This window comes from Panthera tigris, chromosome C1 (genome assembly GCF_018350195.1).
Source record: "Panthera tigris isolate Pti1 chromosome C1, P.tigris_Pti1_mat1.1, whole genome shotgun sequence".
Taxonomy (NCBI): Eukaryota; Metazoa; Chordata; class Mammalia; order Carnivora; family Felidae; genus Panthera; species Panthera tigris.
The window spans coordinates 109,426,612-109,441,617 of NC_056667.1; the positions used below are offsets into that span (position 1 = coordinate 109,426,612).

At 49.7% G+C, this 15,006-nt stretch overlaps 1 long non-coding RNA gene across 4 annotated transcripts; it reads left to right on the top strand.

Annotated features, from left to right (window-relative positions):
• The first annotated feature begins 489 nt into the window (after window positions 1-489).
• LOC122240863 lies at window positions 490-10,054 on the top strand. Of its 4 annotated transcripts, none has more exons than XR_006220594.1 (4): window positions 490-648; window positions 1,388-1,770; window positions 7,371-7,635; window positions 8,122-9,409. It is a non-coding gene; the product is annotated as an uncharacterized LOC122240863 (long non-coding RNA). The 4 variants fall into 4 exon arrangements; XR_006220597.1 differs by having other exon boundaries at window positions 1,388-1,495; XR_006220595.1 differs by lacking the exons at window positions 7,371-7,635; window positions 8,122-9,409 and adding an exon at window positions 9,848-10,054.
• The last annotated feature ends 4,952 nt before the right edge of the window (window positions 10,055-15,006 follow it).

Below are 15,006 nucleotides of genomic sequence, written 5' to 3' on the forward strand. Positions count from 1 at the left end.
GTAGGGTCTTACTCAAAAATGTATAGGACACAGCAGCTGCCCTCCAGCAGCCAGGCTGGTGGAGAGATAGACTGTCTTCGTCTGTTTGGGCTGCTAGAACAAAACACCACAGACCAGTGCCTTATGAAGAGCAGAAACATACTGCTCACAGTTCTGGAGACTGGAGGTCAAGGCATTGGCAGGTCAGGTGAGGGCTTCTTTCAGGCCAAAGGATGCTAATATCCTCACACAGTGAAAAGGGGCTAGAGAGCTTTATGGGGTCTTTTATCAGAGCACTAATCCCACTCTTGAGTGTTCCACCTTCATGACCTAAGCCCTCCCCAGAGGCCCTCTCTATGACCTAAGCCTTCCCCAGAGGCCCCCTCTCTATGACCTAAGCCCTCCCCACAGGCCCCCTCTCTATGACCTAAGCCCTCCCCAGAGGCCCCCTCTATGACCTAAGCGCTCCCCAGAGGCCCCCTCTCTATGACCTAAGCCCTCCCCAGAGGCTCTGTCTACTACATACCATCACTTTTGGGGGTTCGGATTTCAACATGAATGGGGAGGGTCACAAATATTCAGGCCATAGTATAGATCCATAAACAAATACTCATATAATCTGACAGCAAGAGCCTCCAAAGCAAGAGCAGCAGCTTCAAGTGGGCAGAGGTGAGAGGCCCATGGAGGTAGGCTCCCTGAGGTGGGTGAGCACACCAGGCAGAAGTTACTAGAAGTTACTAGGGAGCTAAAGGACCTGGACAGAAGGGAAAGACATTCCAGGAACAGGGACCACCTTGTGCAAAGGTGCAGAGGCAAGAAGGAAAGAAGGAAAGGTGGTTTGAGAGGGAATGATGTGCCTTGGTTCCTCCTTTAGGAATGAAGGCTTCATTCTCCAGTTGCTGAAAGTGCAGCCCCTGGGGACTGCCTAGGGCCACACCCCTTCCCCAGATGGCCACATCCATGACTGCTGGACACACTGTCACACAGACCTGCTCCCACCCCTTGTCCCAACTCCACTGCGCTCTCATGGCCATCCTCAGCTCTCTGTGGGGCCAGCTGAGTCACTGCAGCTCAGCTGGGCCCTCTGCCCAGACCTGTGTCCTGACCCTCCTTCCTCAGGTGCAGACCCAACACTTCCTAAACTAATCTGCACCTCAAGTTAGCTTGGGGGAAACTTCTTGCTTCCCGGAGCCCAACCTGCAGCAAACTGCAAGTCACTTGACAGTGCCTAGCAAACATTTTTAAACAGTGGAAAGCAAAAGAGCTCAGTCTTCAGACTTTGGGAATTACTACCTGGATAAATTAGCAGGGACTGACCCTGGGCTGAGAAATAAAGGTTCAGACACCATTTGGTACTTCATTTTGTGGTGCCTCAACCCAACCCTTTTTTTTCCATCCTCTAATGCAGACACTCAGTTGTTTGATTTCAAGCCACCAAGAATGTTCAAAGGCAGTGCCTGTGTTGAAGAAGCCTAGGAACTCTGAAATCCAGCCCAGTGAGCTGCGGCCCAGAGAGGTGAGGTCCTGTCCCAGCCCACCCACATGGGAGAGCCACAATTACAGCCCGTGTCTGAATCCCAGCTACAGAATCCTTTCTACTCTGCAGTCTTGACACATGGTGCATTTAGAAAATTCTAAAGTTGTTGTGGCGGACTGAACCCCACCCCCCGCCACCAAGATGACCATGCCCTGATCCCTGGAACTGTGAATATCACTTTTTTTGGCCAAAGGGACTGCAGGCGTGGTTAAATTAAGGCCCCTGAGTTGGGAACATTTTCCTGGATTATCCAGGTAAGCCCTAAATGGAATCACAAGGGTCCCTATGAGAAGGAGGCAAGAGAGTCAAATGCAGGAGAGGCTCTGTGACCATGAAAGCAGAGACTGGAGTCATGTAGGCAGGAGCCAAGGAATGTGTGTTGCTTCTAGAAGAAGCTGGAAAAGGCAAGATTATCCCTTCTTGTCACCAGGAATGAAAAGTTGTATGTCTGTGGCCTGGGTCTGAACTCCCTAGTGTCACCATGGGCTCACAATGAGGGAAACCATGAAAGGGGTTTCTAACAGAAGTAGGTGTTTGTGCCCCAAACTCACAACTTCCAGAAAACAATGAGCCAGAGCAAGGAGCAGATATGGTTTAGGGGAAGTGTCACTGAGAAGACCATGGACATGTGACAATGCAAATGGGTGTATCAGCAGTGAGGCCCACATGTGGGATTCCCTGGGCTTTCTCTGTGGACAGTGGACAGACCCAGCTGCTATGCACTTCACATAGCCCAGGCTGACAGCCATCCAGGGGGGCTCCTGAGATCAGGGAGCAAGCTGTGCCAGACCCCAGGTGAGAAGGAATGTGGTTGGGTCAGCTGCTGCAGGCAAGGACCCCTCAGCAAGCCAGGCAGGAGAGATCAGTGAGGCAGAAGGGAGCCCCCACACACTTCCTGAGCAGCTGCCCCAGGAGACATCTGTCTGCCTTGATTTAAACCTCAAAAATCAAAATATCGATAAACAAATACAGAGTGAGACAGAGCTGGCTGGGTAGAAGCCCAGGGAAGAGGTGCTGACAGTTTTTGGGTTATCTTGTTTTTTGTTTCTTACCAGTATGTTCTTTGGTACCAATACCACACACGTATCTTTTAGCAAATGTATGCAGCAAGCCCAGCACATGGTCTAGGAGCTGGGGGCACTCAAGGGAGCAAAACCTGCAAACCCCCTGCCCTGGTGGGGTGCTGGCAGCTAGGGGCTGGGTTCAAACCCAGGTCAGCTCTATCCCAAGGTCTGTGCTCACTTCACTGCCCTCCAGGCTGGGCCAGAGAGCAGCGTAGGGCCCAAGGAGCAGATTTTGTAAGAAGATTGCAGTCCAAATACAAAAGGCCCTTCTTCCAAAAAGGGGGAAGGGAGGAGGAATCTGGGTTCTGACCCAGACCCTGATGTCCAGGGGCACAGGGAGCTCCCACCACCCTGCGAGAAAGTGCTTCATCATCTCAGGCTTGAGCTGGGAAAGGTGACCAGAGACTGAGGAGAGTGGCCAGCAAGTTTCAGCCCCCACCCTGGTGGTCTGTCCTACTCAGTCAGGCACAGGAAGGTATCTCACCTGGGCAGTGAGAACACTTCTGCCCGCTCCAGGGCAACTGCTGGCTGTGCTCCTCCCCGAGGATCTGGCCCTGCCAAGCTCAGCCCCATTTCTTACCAGTGGCCAGGGAAAATGGGACCAGGCCTGGTGTGCAAGCTGATGACGGGCCACACCTTTCATGCCAAAGCCCCTTAGAAGGAAACAAGTTCTGGGACTTTAAGCCTCGGAGGCCAGAGGAGAAGCAAAGCTCCCAAAAGGAGACATGGGACCTCAGGATGACCCCATGCCCCAACCAACAGCAAGCACAGCTGGGCTTGCATTCCACACCTGGGGAAACTGAGGCACAAGGAAGGAGCTGGGCCTAAGAGCTGTGCCCTGAGCCCTGGAATGAGAAAACGGAAATCAGGAGGCTAAAACTGATCCTATCAGGTGGGCCCCAGGAAACTGTCTCCCCAGCAAGTTATGTACAGACACTGGGCCCCCTGCCCAATCCAGTTATGGACTAATGGTCCCCAGGACACTGCAATTTAGGGAAGGAAGGAGGGGTTTCCTTCCTGAATCCTAGGAAAAAAGAAACAACAATAATGGCCCAAATGTTGAAGGCCAAATAGCTTCCTCCTAGAAGGAATGGTTTTAAGAATCATAGAAAGAAACAAAGACAGACAGGCTGATACACTCCTGGACAGACCTAGGAGCAGCCAGAACCCTGCTGGAGAAACATGCCAGGAAAGATGCCACTTTCCTGACTTCTGAGAATGCCCCCAGCACCCCAGAAGGGATCCTTCCATGTACTGGGCTAATTTTAAGGCTCAACGGTTGAATGTTGTGAGGCCCAGTGGTCACACTGCATATATCCAGGCCAGCATCAGGCTCAGGACTGAGAAGGAGCCTGCCACCCACCCAGTAAGCCTGGCCCCCAAGCCTGAAGGCCACCTGATTACATGCATGCTTCAGCAGGGTCCCTGGGTCTGTGTTTTAAACAATGCTGCAGGGGGTTCTGACATCCATCACACCCATCTGTGAGCTTGAATAAACCCCAGGACAGAGTCCCATCCTGGCGTGAGCATGTTCTATGGACGGCCCACTTGGCACCGCTGCTTTCTTGCCCATGAGAACATGGTCACTGTGAAGTTCACCCTGGAAGGCCAAGAGTCCTCCCCTCAGAGCAGGGGCACGAGGACAAAGCCCTGGGATGCCTGGCCATGCTGCACTGCAGAACCTGGGATAGAGGAAGAGTAACTGACAAATGCCATTCTCCCACCTCTTATCCTGGGAAGTCAGCTCCATGGGGACTAATGATCCAGAAGATGTAGTAATGGATGAAACTCCACTTGAGGTCCTAGGCCTGAGTCTGATGCCACCTTGTACCCCTGCGTCCACAGACCCAAACAGTGGGCACTGGGTTCATTCAGAAGTTCCCTGGAGTCCCAAGAGTGTGTCATCAGTGGACCTAGAGCAGGGAAGGGCTGAGGCACCAGATGAGACACCTCTAAAAGGGGAGCATGGGACGGTTTCATCAGGAAATCTAGTGTCCCAAACCACCTGCTTCCTGATCCAGTTGGGCTCTCCTGTTAACTGACATGAGATGTTCTTTTTTCAATAAAAATTTTTTTTAATTAATTAATTTATTTATTTTAAGAGAGAGAGAGAGAGGGAATGCAAGCAGGGGAGGGGCAGACAGAGAGGGAGACAGAATCCCAAGCAGGCTCTGTGCTGTCTACGTGGAGCCCAACTCACGGCTCGATCTCCTGAACTCTGAGATCGTGACCTGAGCAGAAATCAGGGGTCGAACACTTAACAGGCTGAGCCGCCCAGGCACCCTTGAGACGTGATGTTCTTAATCTCCCTCCAGTTTGGTTAGCTTTTGAAAACCTGACCTTGGGCTGTGGCCTAGTGACAGCACAAGGTCACGCTGGCCCAGCCTGGGGATCCAGCCTGTGAGGCACCTTCCCCCAACAGTGACTCCTCTGTCCTGGTCCCCCAGCCGCTCTCCACCTCATGTGGATGGGACCCCACTCTTCCCCTATGGACCAGCCCTTTCCAGGCACAGCCTCTGTATCTGCCAGCACCCACATGAGGCAGTGGGAACAAGCACCTGTGCCCCCCCCTTCAGCTCACCCTCTGGGGCAGCCTGCCTCCAGCACACGTGTCTGACCCTACACTGGATGCCCCAGCTGTTTGGTGCTGGTGTAACCTGAGCGGAGCCAAGGAGATTGAGAACGGGACACAAGGGAACGCTCAGACATAGGGAGGACCCTACATCCCTCACCATCACAGAGCTTCCGGAAGGTGCATGACCCAGGTTTGGGCATAGCAGGACCCACCACACAGAGCTGTCTGCCAAAGTGGCTGGGGAGACCCCAGCATGCTGGCATGTGGTACAGCCCACATTCTTCATCCAAAGGGGGGCCCAGGCCTGCCTCGAGGGTGCTTCAGGTCAGCTCCATGGTGATGGGCTCACTGGAGAGGTGTGGCAGCCCAGACCACACAGAGAACACTACCTCCCAGCCCTTGGGGAGCTGAGATGGACAACAGGAGAGCTCCAGCATGCACCCCTGATCCAGCCTGTGAGGGGATCACCTGGTGCAGCAGGTGGGATGTCCCACGCCCTGCCCCTCCTATACTGGCCAGCGACCCTGGAGCTCCCCACATGCAAGGCTCTGCAGGAGGAGGCCTCTGTGAGCACAGAGCCACCTCCCTGTGAAGAAGAGAGGCCACTTCACTGCCTTCCACCCATTTTGAGGAAAACAGATCCATCCAGGGAAGAAACAAGATAGCAAACAGGCCTTCTCAGCACTCGGAGAATAGGGCACAGGAGGCTCAGGGCCATGTTCTGAGCAGCTCTGGGCCTTTTGGGACAAACTCTCGTTCCCCCTTCCTTTGAGTGTCAAATGGAGCCACCACATCTGTTTCCATTCAGAGGGTCAAAGCTGGCACGGACCCAGGAGGGTGCCAATAAGCTGGACTCTGGATCATTCATGTGGAACTGTGGGCAGGTCTTTCTTGGGCTCAGGCTGCTCCTTTGGAAGTTAGAGGAATCACAGCTCCCGGCTTCCTGCTGGGGATGACACTCAGTGGTGACCAAAACCTGGTCAGGCGTCTCTGGGCCCCTTCCACTGGGCTTCAGCCTTAGCCTGTAAAACTGCAACTTTCAACACCAGCGATGTCCCTCCACCGCCCACACACCCACTGAGGGACTTGAACAAACTAACGTGGCTGCTAGCAGCCTGAGGCTGCATCTCTGGGACACAGCAACCCCCTGCAAACACCTGCTGAAGAAAGCTAAGGCTGCCAAGAGAATTTGCCATGTGCTTCAGCTGACATCTGAATGCAGGCACCTGACCCCCAAATAAGGCAGTTCCTTCAGAAAACTTAAAATTGTAAATTCTTCCTCTGCGGGCCCTTCTGTTGAAAGATATTGTATTTCCTACCACGCGGGAGTATGTTTCTCAAGGACTCCTGGGCCAGCCCTTTGAAATGTGGTCATCAAGAAGGACAGGGCCCTCCTCGCAGAGTCCAGGGAGGCAGCCCTTCAAATCTAGTTTAGGCGAATGCCAGTTACCAGGCACAGCATCCACACTGACCAGCCCTCTCACCCACTTTCTGGAATCTTTCACTTGCCTGACTCTGCTCAAGCCTCCAGTCCCTGGTTCCCCCCTTAGAATCCCAGACACCTCTGTTCCAGTCAGAAGGGAGCTCAGCTCCTCCCCCGCTGCAGGGGTGCAGACTGACACCTGTCCTCACCAGCATCTGGCCCTGTGTGCCTCGGGAACTACCTCAGCCTTGGTAGACCGGTAGAGAGCGGCTGTGTGATGACCAGAAGGAATGCACGTGCACACCCTAGAGGAGACTCAGACACGATGAGAATCAGGGCCATACTGCACCTTTATAAGGCCCCAGCTGTGTGCTGGGCACATCTGCGGTCACGAATGTGAAAGTCTCCATGTCTCCAATCTACTAAGAGGATGATCTGGAAATATAATCCAGGCCCATCTGACTCCATAAACCCCCAGGTTTCCTCCCAGAACCAAGTGGCAATGTGTAAAGAAGCCACAAGTGTTAGGGGTGCCATGTCAGGGACTGAAACACTTTGCACAGACAGAATACCGTGCTCCACTCTGGTGGAGGAGTGTAATGGTGGAGTCGCCAGGTTTTCAAAGAGTAATACCAGGGCAGCCACAGACCCTGTAAGTGAGAGTGAGGAGGGAGGGAGGGGAAGGGAGGGAGAAAAAGGGAGGGAGAGGGGAGGACATTGGGGAGAGAGACAAGGGTTGGGGGAGGCAAGTCTGAAATTTTCAAGTGGTTTCCTGCCCTCTTCCTTCCTCAGCCCCTCCACATCCTTTCCCAAAAGGAAACCATGGGGTGGGGACAGCCCTGGAAACTGATTCCCACTCGATTTTCAAGAGGAGCCACCTTTCTGAGCAGAGAGCCTCCATGCCAAGCTTTTGTCTGCAAGGAGTTTTTCTGTGAATTTATTAGAAGCTGAAGAAATGCTGACAGAGCAGTTTTGCCCAAGCCAGCAGGCTTCCAAGTGCACCTCATTAGACCAGCTTCCTGCAGGCAACAGGGAACAACAGGCAGGGGAGGCTGAGGTGGGTGACAGGGGACAGGCAGAGTGTCGGGGCCCACCCCTGGTTGGCATGGAGGGAATGCTCACAGAGCACAGCTCCCCAGAGGAGCAGGAAGAACCACAGGGCTCTGCACAACCACCTGCCCACTCAGGTCACGCCAGACTCTCAGGACATGGGAGGCTGGAGGGCAGGCGGACAGAGGAACCACAGGACACCAGGTTCCCAGGAACTGGTTCTCTCCCACCTCCCCCGCCCCCATGCTCCTTGTTCATTTCAGGACAAGGGATTGCACTTGAAAGAAAGGACCCTTTCCCCTTGAGACCCCAGCTTTTCTAAATTCTTCTCGATTCACAAAGTAATCCCATTTTTTCAATCATCCAAGTCCACATATTTTAATGTTTTCTTAAAAATAAATAGCAATCCCTGCGGTCATGAGGACTCAGTATGTGGCAGGCAGGCCTGAGCAAAGCCTGTGGCTCCCTGGTCACAGTTACTTGTTCCTGCCAGCCTCATCAGAACAACCGAACAGGCGTCTGAGGTGTTACAGAGGAGGGACCCCAAGATGAGAGACGTGAGGGACTCCTGGAGTCACACAGCGAATGCGGCAGAAGCCATGGACTTGGGGCTCACGTTCAGTCACTGCTCCACAGCAAGTTCCTACCTTAGAGTATTTCCACATTCTCTGTCTTGTTGATTCTTATAAAACCTGATGAAGTAAGCAAGCAAGAGTTACCCCATTTAACAGATACGGAAATGGAGACCCACAAAGGGCCTTGCAGGAAGCTATGGAGTCAGTGAGATAAAGCCAGCTAGAGCCTAAGTGTTCCGTGCCTTAGCCTACATGTCATTCTACCTCGCCAAGTAAACTTTGCTCTGGAAGCGATTGTTGAAAAATATTATTGGTAATGTGATGCTGTGACTGGATGGATCCTGGGGTAGGAGAGACATCATTTGGGTAGAGGAAGGGGTGTGAGGAGAGGTCAGGAGGCTGAGAGGTCTGGACTTGGAGAAGGGCAGGGAGCTGCCGTGAGTGGGTGGGAGGCTCCACAGAGAAGAAGGAGAGCTGGGCGCTGCCAGCCAGGTTGCCTGGATGGTGACCACCTTCCCAGCCACATCACTGACCGCAAGGCCCACCCATACCTCCAGCAAGAAGAAGATAAGAGTGAGGAGAGTCTCAATGCTGGACATTGCCACATCTTCACATGGGAGCCCTAATCCTCACACACCCCAGATGAGGCGTGCTCACCCCTGTGTCTCTCCGAAGAAATAACCCAGAGACCTCCTTATGATTTCACCAAGCGCCAGCAGCTTTAGGACAGGCCCAATTTCCTCCAGCTATCAGTGACCCATTCTTTTAATACCTCCTCACAGTTCAGTGACTAGTTCATCCTGTGTGTGTGCACGTGAGTGTATGCATGCACACATATGTGTGTGCCCCTGCTCCCACGCTGTGGCTGTGGGGTGCGAAGGATGGAGGCAGGAGACCTGCTCAGCACAGCCACCCTGACACGAGCCCAGCAGCCACCCTGCTCAGTGTCTCACCGCCTTCTGCTAGGAAAATGATCACTAAGGCTGGATTTTGCCCACAGATTTGGATCCCAATGAATATTTCCAGCAAAAGTCATGTAAATTGATTTGTAGAAAAGGCAAAGAGGGAGAAAAATGGGAGGCTGCAGACCCTGAATTCAATACCAAATAATCTAATATGCCCAATTGCATTTTCTTTCCCTACCTTTGATATCTGCAAGCAAATCATTGGCACTTTAAGTTTGCACATATATCTCAATGCAAAACAGTCAAGCGGCAATAAATAAATGCATTATCCAGATAAATGGCTGCTGGTCAGGGTGCAACTGCAAAGAACAGTCTGTGCTCCTGCAGTGATTTACAAGCAGGAAATTCACTTATTCTCCCCTGACCCTTGGCTGTTGTCAGCTCTCATAATTCTAGAAATGGGAGGGGAGGGGTGGGTCAGGGGAAGCAAGGAGGGTAGGAGGAGGAAGTATTGGAGGGCACCAGGCCTGGGGAATAAGAGAAGACCATTTACCAGGCAATGATGATGTCTTGGCCTTCACAGCCCCTAGGCTGCCCAGAGCCCCAACCTGATCTCTGCTCCTACACTTTAAAATATCCATCCAATCCAAATATCAAACATGCTAGTCCCAGCCTGAAATTACACCAGCAAACATCTCACCCTATGGCCTTCTTTGACCTTTCTCCTTTGATTCCCTAGGGCCACCTCATTCTTCATGAAGAATGTTAGGACAACCTGCCAACTACTCACCTTTTCATCTCTCCCCTGTAATCCATCCTGCCTAGAACTGCCAAAGACATGGTCCTAAAATGTAAATCTTGACATGGCACTTTCTGTTTAGTTCCTCAGTGTTTTTCCTTTTCCACCCTTCACTTGACTCCAGAAACCTTAAATAGAAACATTCCTTTTCTCCCAATGTAAGGCCTTCTCTGACTCTTTCCTTTGTTTTCCTATTCACACACATGCCCACCTGAAAATGGGTCATGAGCTCTTTGAAAGTAGGAGCTGCATCTAATTCATCTGTTAGCTCTCCAGCACCTGATACAGTGCCTGAGACGGGCACTTGGTGGATGCTATATCCAGAAGGATGGATGGATGGATAGATGGATGGATGGATAATGGGATGATGAATGGGTGGGTAGCTGTTGGATGGGTAAATATGTGGGTGAATGGATGGTTGGGTACATAGATGGATGGATGGGTACTTGGATGGATAGGTGATGGGTGGGTGGACTGGTTGATGCCAGTAGACAGGTAGATGACAATAGGGATACTTGAGCGGGCTGGTGGGAAAGGGAGTAGGTGGTAAGTGTGAAAAAAGAAAGACCCATTGGGGCTCTGAGGATTAACTCCTCTGAGACCCTGAGGAGGCTGTCTGTAGTCTAACTAGTAGGGCTGACTACAAAATACCGTGAATCTTCTGGCAAAGCTTAAATCCCCTTGTGTCCAAGCCCCATGACCCACCATGACTTAGCTTCCATGGAGGTGCAGCAAACCGTCGATCATGCCTTTGAGCCCCACCTTCCTGGCTTACTCACCATTTCAGCACTTCTTGGAACTGCTCGTCCAAAACAGCAGCCCTCTCCCAGCTTTCCTTCCATCTGCACAATGTAAGTAACCTTCCACGATTTAGGTCATTGATCAGAATGAACTGTTACAACCACAAACAGAGCCTACAGCCGCAGTATAGAAAATGCATCTGAAGGAAACAAGGCTCATCACTCAAGCTATGGGCACAGAGCTCCGCCCTCTTTGTGTCTGACTAATTGCAGTGACCCTCATTCAGGCCCTATTTTGTCCACAGCAACATAATTAGAAATGTTGTCAAATATTTTACAGAACTCACCATGCACTTTATTTAAAAGCACCGAGTCTTATGGCTTAGTGTATCTGTTCAATGAAACTGAATGCCATTAAGCCATGATTTGTTTTTAATGAACTCATGCAGGCTCCCAGCAATGACTACTTCTTTTAAAAAATATTTCCTCTCTGAGTGTTTCTTTTGCCAGAGAACAAATGCTGACCATGGGGATAAACAAAGAGAGTTGAGGAAAGTGTTTAAAATCGTGTAGATAACCAAACAATTTATTACAGTTCCAACATGAGCACCCACACCCAGCTGCTGTTGTGCGGCGTCTGCCTCTTAGTTGTTCCCAAGATGCTTCAAAGACTGACTGTGGGGTTAGGACTCAATGTACTTCTCACCTCCTTGCTCTGTAACCTCTGTAACATTAGACACACACTGGCCCACCCGGCTGGGCCTGAGCTTCCTGATTGTAGAATGGGAGTCATAGTTACCATCTGACAAGGTTATTGTGAAAAGTAAGCAAGAAACCATGACCATAGCATGTGCTGACCACGAGACACCAACTGACAAACATGGGCAATTGGTCTGCAAGGGCTGGGTGCTACAATCCGGCTCCCAGGAGTCTCATAACTATTCCTACTTGGAGCAGCCTCACACCCCAGTGCCCACCCCCTGGCCAGAAGGATGCCTCTACACATGTCAACCACAGATATATTCCAAAAGCACCCACACAGCCATGTACTCTTTCGTGTACCTGGTAGGCCCAGGCTGCAGCCAGGATTTGCTTGGCTCCTAGAGAAAGAACAGTGCATTGAAATCAGCCACTCCAGAGACACTCAGCCCCTTGTTCTCCCAGGGGGTAGGTGGCCCATGGAGGATAAAGAGACAGAAAGACTTCAAACTCAAGGTGATTAATTGAGTGTACATACCTAATTTCACTCCCCCCAAAATCCACTGCTCACCTCCAAAACAAAAGCAACCCCCCCCAAAAGAAAACACTGTGAAGAAATTTTTTAAAAGGCATAAATCCACAAGGACACTGAGAACAGGAGAGATGCAACACCAACATAATTTTAAAAGGTGTAAAATAAAGTGGAAAAAAGCAAATCCTGAGCCAGCAGCAGGGAATGCAAACAATCACCCCAATTCACATGACAGAATTCTCAAAATGCTCAGGAACTGGCAGCACCAGCAACTCGGAATAATAGATAACTACAATGGGGCTAAAATAAGGAGAATTGGCCAGAGGCTGTTTGAGAAATAGCTAGATTCCTAGGCCCCTCTTCCACACTCACCCTTCATGGAAAGCCTGCCCTCCCCCACCCCTGCACTCCCGCTCTCCCAGAGGAAGACAGGAGGTGGAGACAGCACAGTAGGGCTGTGAGTGCCATTCCAGACACCAAGGTGGTAACCAACAGCATTCAGTCTCCCCTTCTTGGCCCCCAGAACACTGCACGCAGATATTTTGTCCTCCAAGCAGGAGATGAGAAGTGTATTCAAGCTCGAGGGAAACCTACTAGCCCCAGAGGACAGGAGGATGTCCCACCAGGGGAGGTGGACTATACATCCCCTCTCCCACAAAGCTCCCCACCAGGGCTCCCCAGGAGCCGCCGACCTGTTCACCTGTCCCAAGCAGGATATTAGCCCTGGCTCTTAAGCCAAGGAGTAGCAGACCCCTGAGGAAGGCTTCCATCATAACAAACAGAATGAGCCACTCAGAGGAAACCCACACATACATTCCAATAAAACTATCATTAATAGCCTCTGAGAGATAGGAGAAGATTATATCCATGAAATGTGAAAGAATATAAAAAAATAATATTCAAAAAACAAACACAAGCTCTTGAAAACTAAAAATATGATAGTAAACATCTCAAAACGTATGGAAGTACTGGAATAAAAAGTTGAAGACATCTGTCAGAAAGAAGAGAAAAAGGCAAAGAGCTAGAAAATAGGACACAAAAAGAAAGAAAAATAGAGGGCCTGCTCAGGAGACCATGTAGCAAGCCCTGTCAATGTCCTGTCCTGATATCCCAGGCCTCATTTGCTCCCCTCCCTCATTATTGTGGAGCTTTTGCTCAAGGGCAGAGACACTTTACTTGTTTTTTTATATATTAATTATAATTTATTGTCAAATTGGTTTCCATACAACACCCAGTGTTCATCCCAAGAGGTGCCCTCCTCAATGCCCATCAGGCGATGGGCACTTTCCCCTCTCCACCACCCCCATCAACCCTCAGTTTGTTCTCAGTATTTAAGAGTCTCTTATGGTTTGCCTCCCTCCCTCTGTAACTTCCCCCACTTCCCCTTCCCCCTGGTCTTCTATTAAGTTTCTCAGGATCCACATATGAAGAGACACTTTACTTGCATCTGCAGGGGACAGAGTGCTGGAAGTCTAGACTCCTGATGGCCCTGGGTCAGTGGAGCACAAGAGAATGAAAGGCCAGGTCCCTTGCCTTAGGGCAGGAAGTCCTGAAGTGCAAGTTGCATCCTGGAGTCCCCTGCTGGACAGCCAAAGAGCCCCTCAGGGGACCTGGCCTGAAGTCTCATCCTGCTCCCCCTTAGCTGCTTCCCCTTCCTCCTCCTGCTCCCCACTCCCTGGACAGTTTCTCTTGGAAGTCACTTGCATACAAACCCATGTGTCAACGACAACGACCCAAGACAATGTGTATATCCAAATAATAAGTTTGTGAAGAAGAGAACATAGAAAACAGGAATGAAGAAATGAAAAAAACAAGAAAACCCTTGAACCGAAAGACACAAATCTCCAGACTGAGAGGTCTATGGAGGACCCAGCAAAACCTATAATGGTTTTGCTCTATGTGAGCAAAAAAACAAAAAACAAAAAAAACACCCCAAAACCCCAAAACCCAAATCACTTTATTGCAGAAGTTTAGAACAAAGGAAGAAAATCAGCTTCTACATGTTTCAGAAAGGAAAAACTAGGCCACATACAATGGATTAAGACTTAGAATGCCTTGACCTTCCGTGAAATATACAGGACACTAGAAAAAAAATCAGTCTTTACTATTTACATCATTTACATTTAATGTGATTACATATGGTGGGACTTAATCTACCATCTTGCTTTTTGTTTTCCAGTTGTCCCATCTTTTCTTTTTTCCTCTTTTCCTTTTTTTTCCCTGCCTTTGTCCCCCTTTGGATTGAATATTTTTAATGATTCCATTTCACCTCCATTTTTGGTTTATTGGCCACATAACTCTGTGTGTGCATGTGTGTGTGTGTGTGTGTGTGTGTGTGTGTGGTTTTATTAGAGTTTATACTAGACTATCTACCTTTAAGTAATATTATTGTACAACCCACATGGTATAAGATCCTTACAACAGTATATTTCTGTACGTCCCCTCTACCAGCCTTTTTGTTGTTTTTGTCATATATTTCACAATTTTCCTTTTAAAAGATTTTTCAGAGTTTTTTATATATACCCACACCTTTACAGTGTCTGATGCTCTACATCCCTTTGTGTGGATCCACATTTCTCTCTGGAATCATTTTCCTTGCCCAGAGGGCTTTCTTTAACATGTCTTATGGTGCAGGTCTTCTGGTGCTGAGTTCTTACAACCTTTGACAGTCTAAGAAAATCTTTATTTCACCTTAATTTGGGGAGATATTTTCACCAAACATAGAATTCTAGGTTGACAGGTTGGTTTTGTTTCAGTACTTTACAGGTGTCACTCCCCTGTCTTCTGACTTGCATGGTTTCCAATGAGAAGTCCGCTTTCCTCCTCATATTTGTTCCTTTGTACAGAACACAACTTTTTGCTCCAGCTGCCTTATAATTTTTTATCACTGGTTTCAAGCAAATTGATTTTGATGCCCCTTGACATAGTTTTCCTTATGTTTCTTGTGGGTTTATAGTTTTTAACTAATTTGGAAATTTCAACTGTTATTCTTGGAAATATTTTTTCTGCCCTTCCCCCTTTCCTCCCTCTCTTAGAGGCTCCAATTATACGTATTTAGCACTGAAGTTTTCCTACAGTTTATTGTTCATATGTTTCACTTTGGATAGTTTCCATTGTTCTTTCTTTAA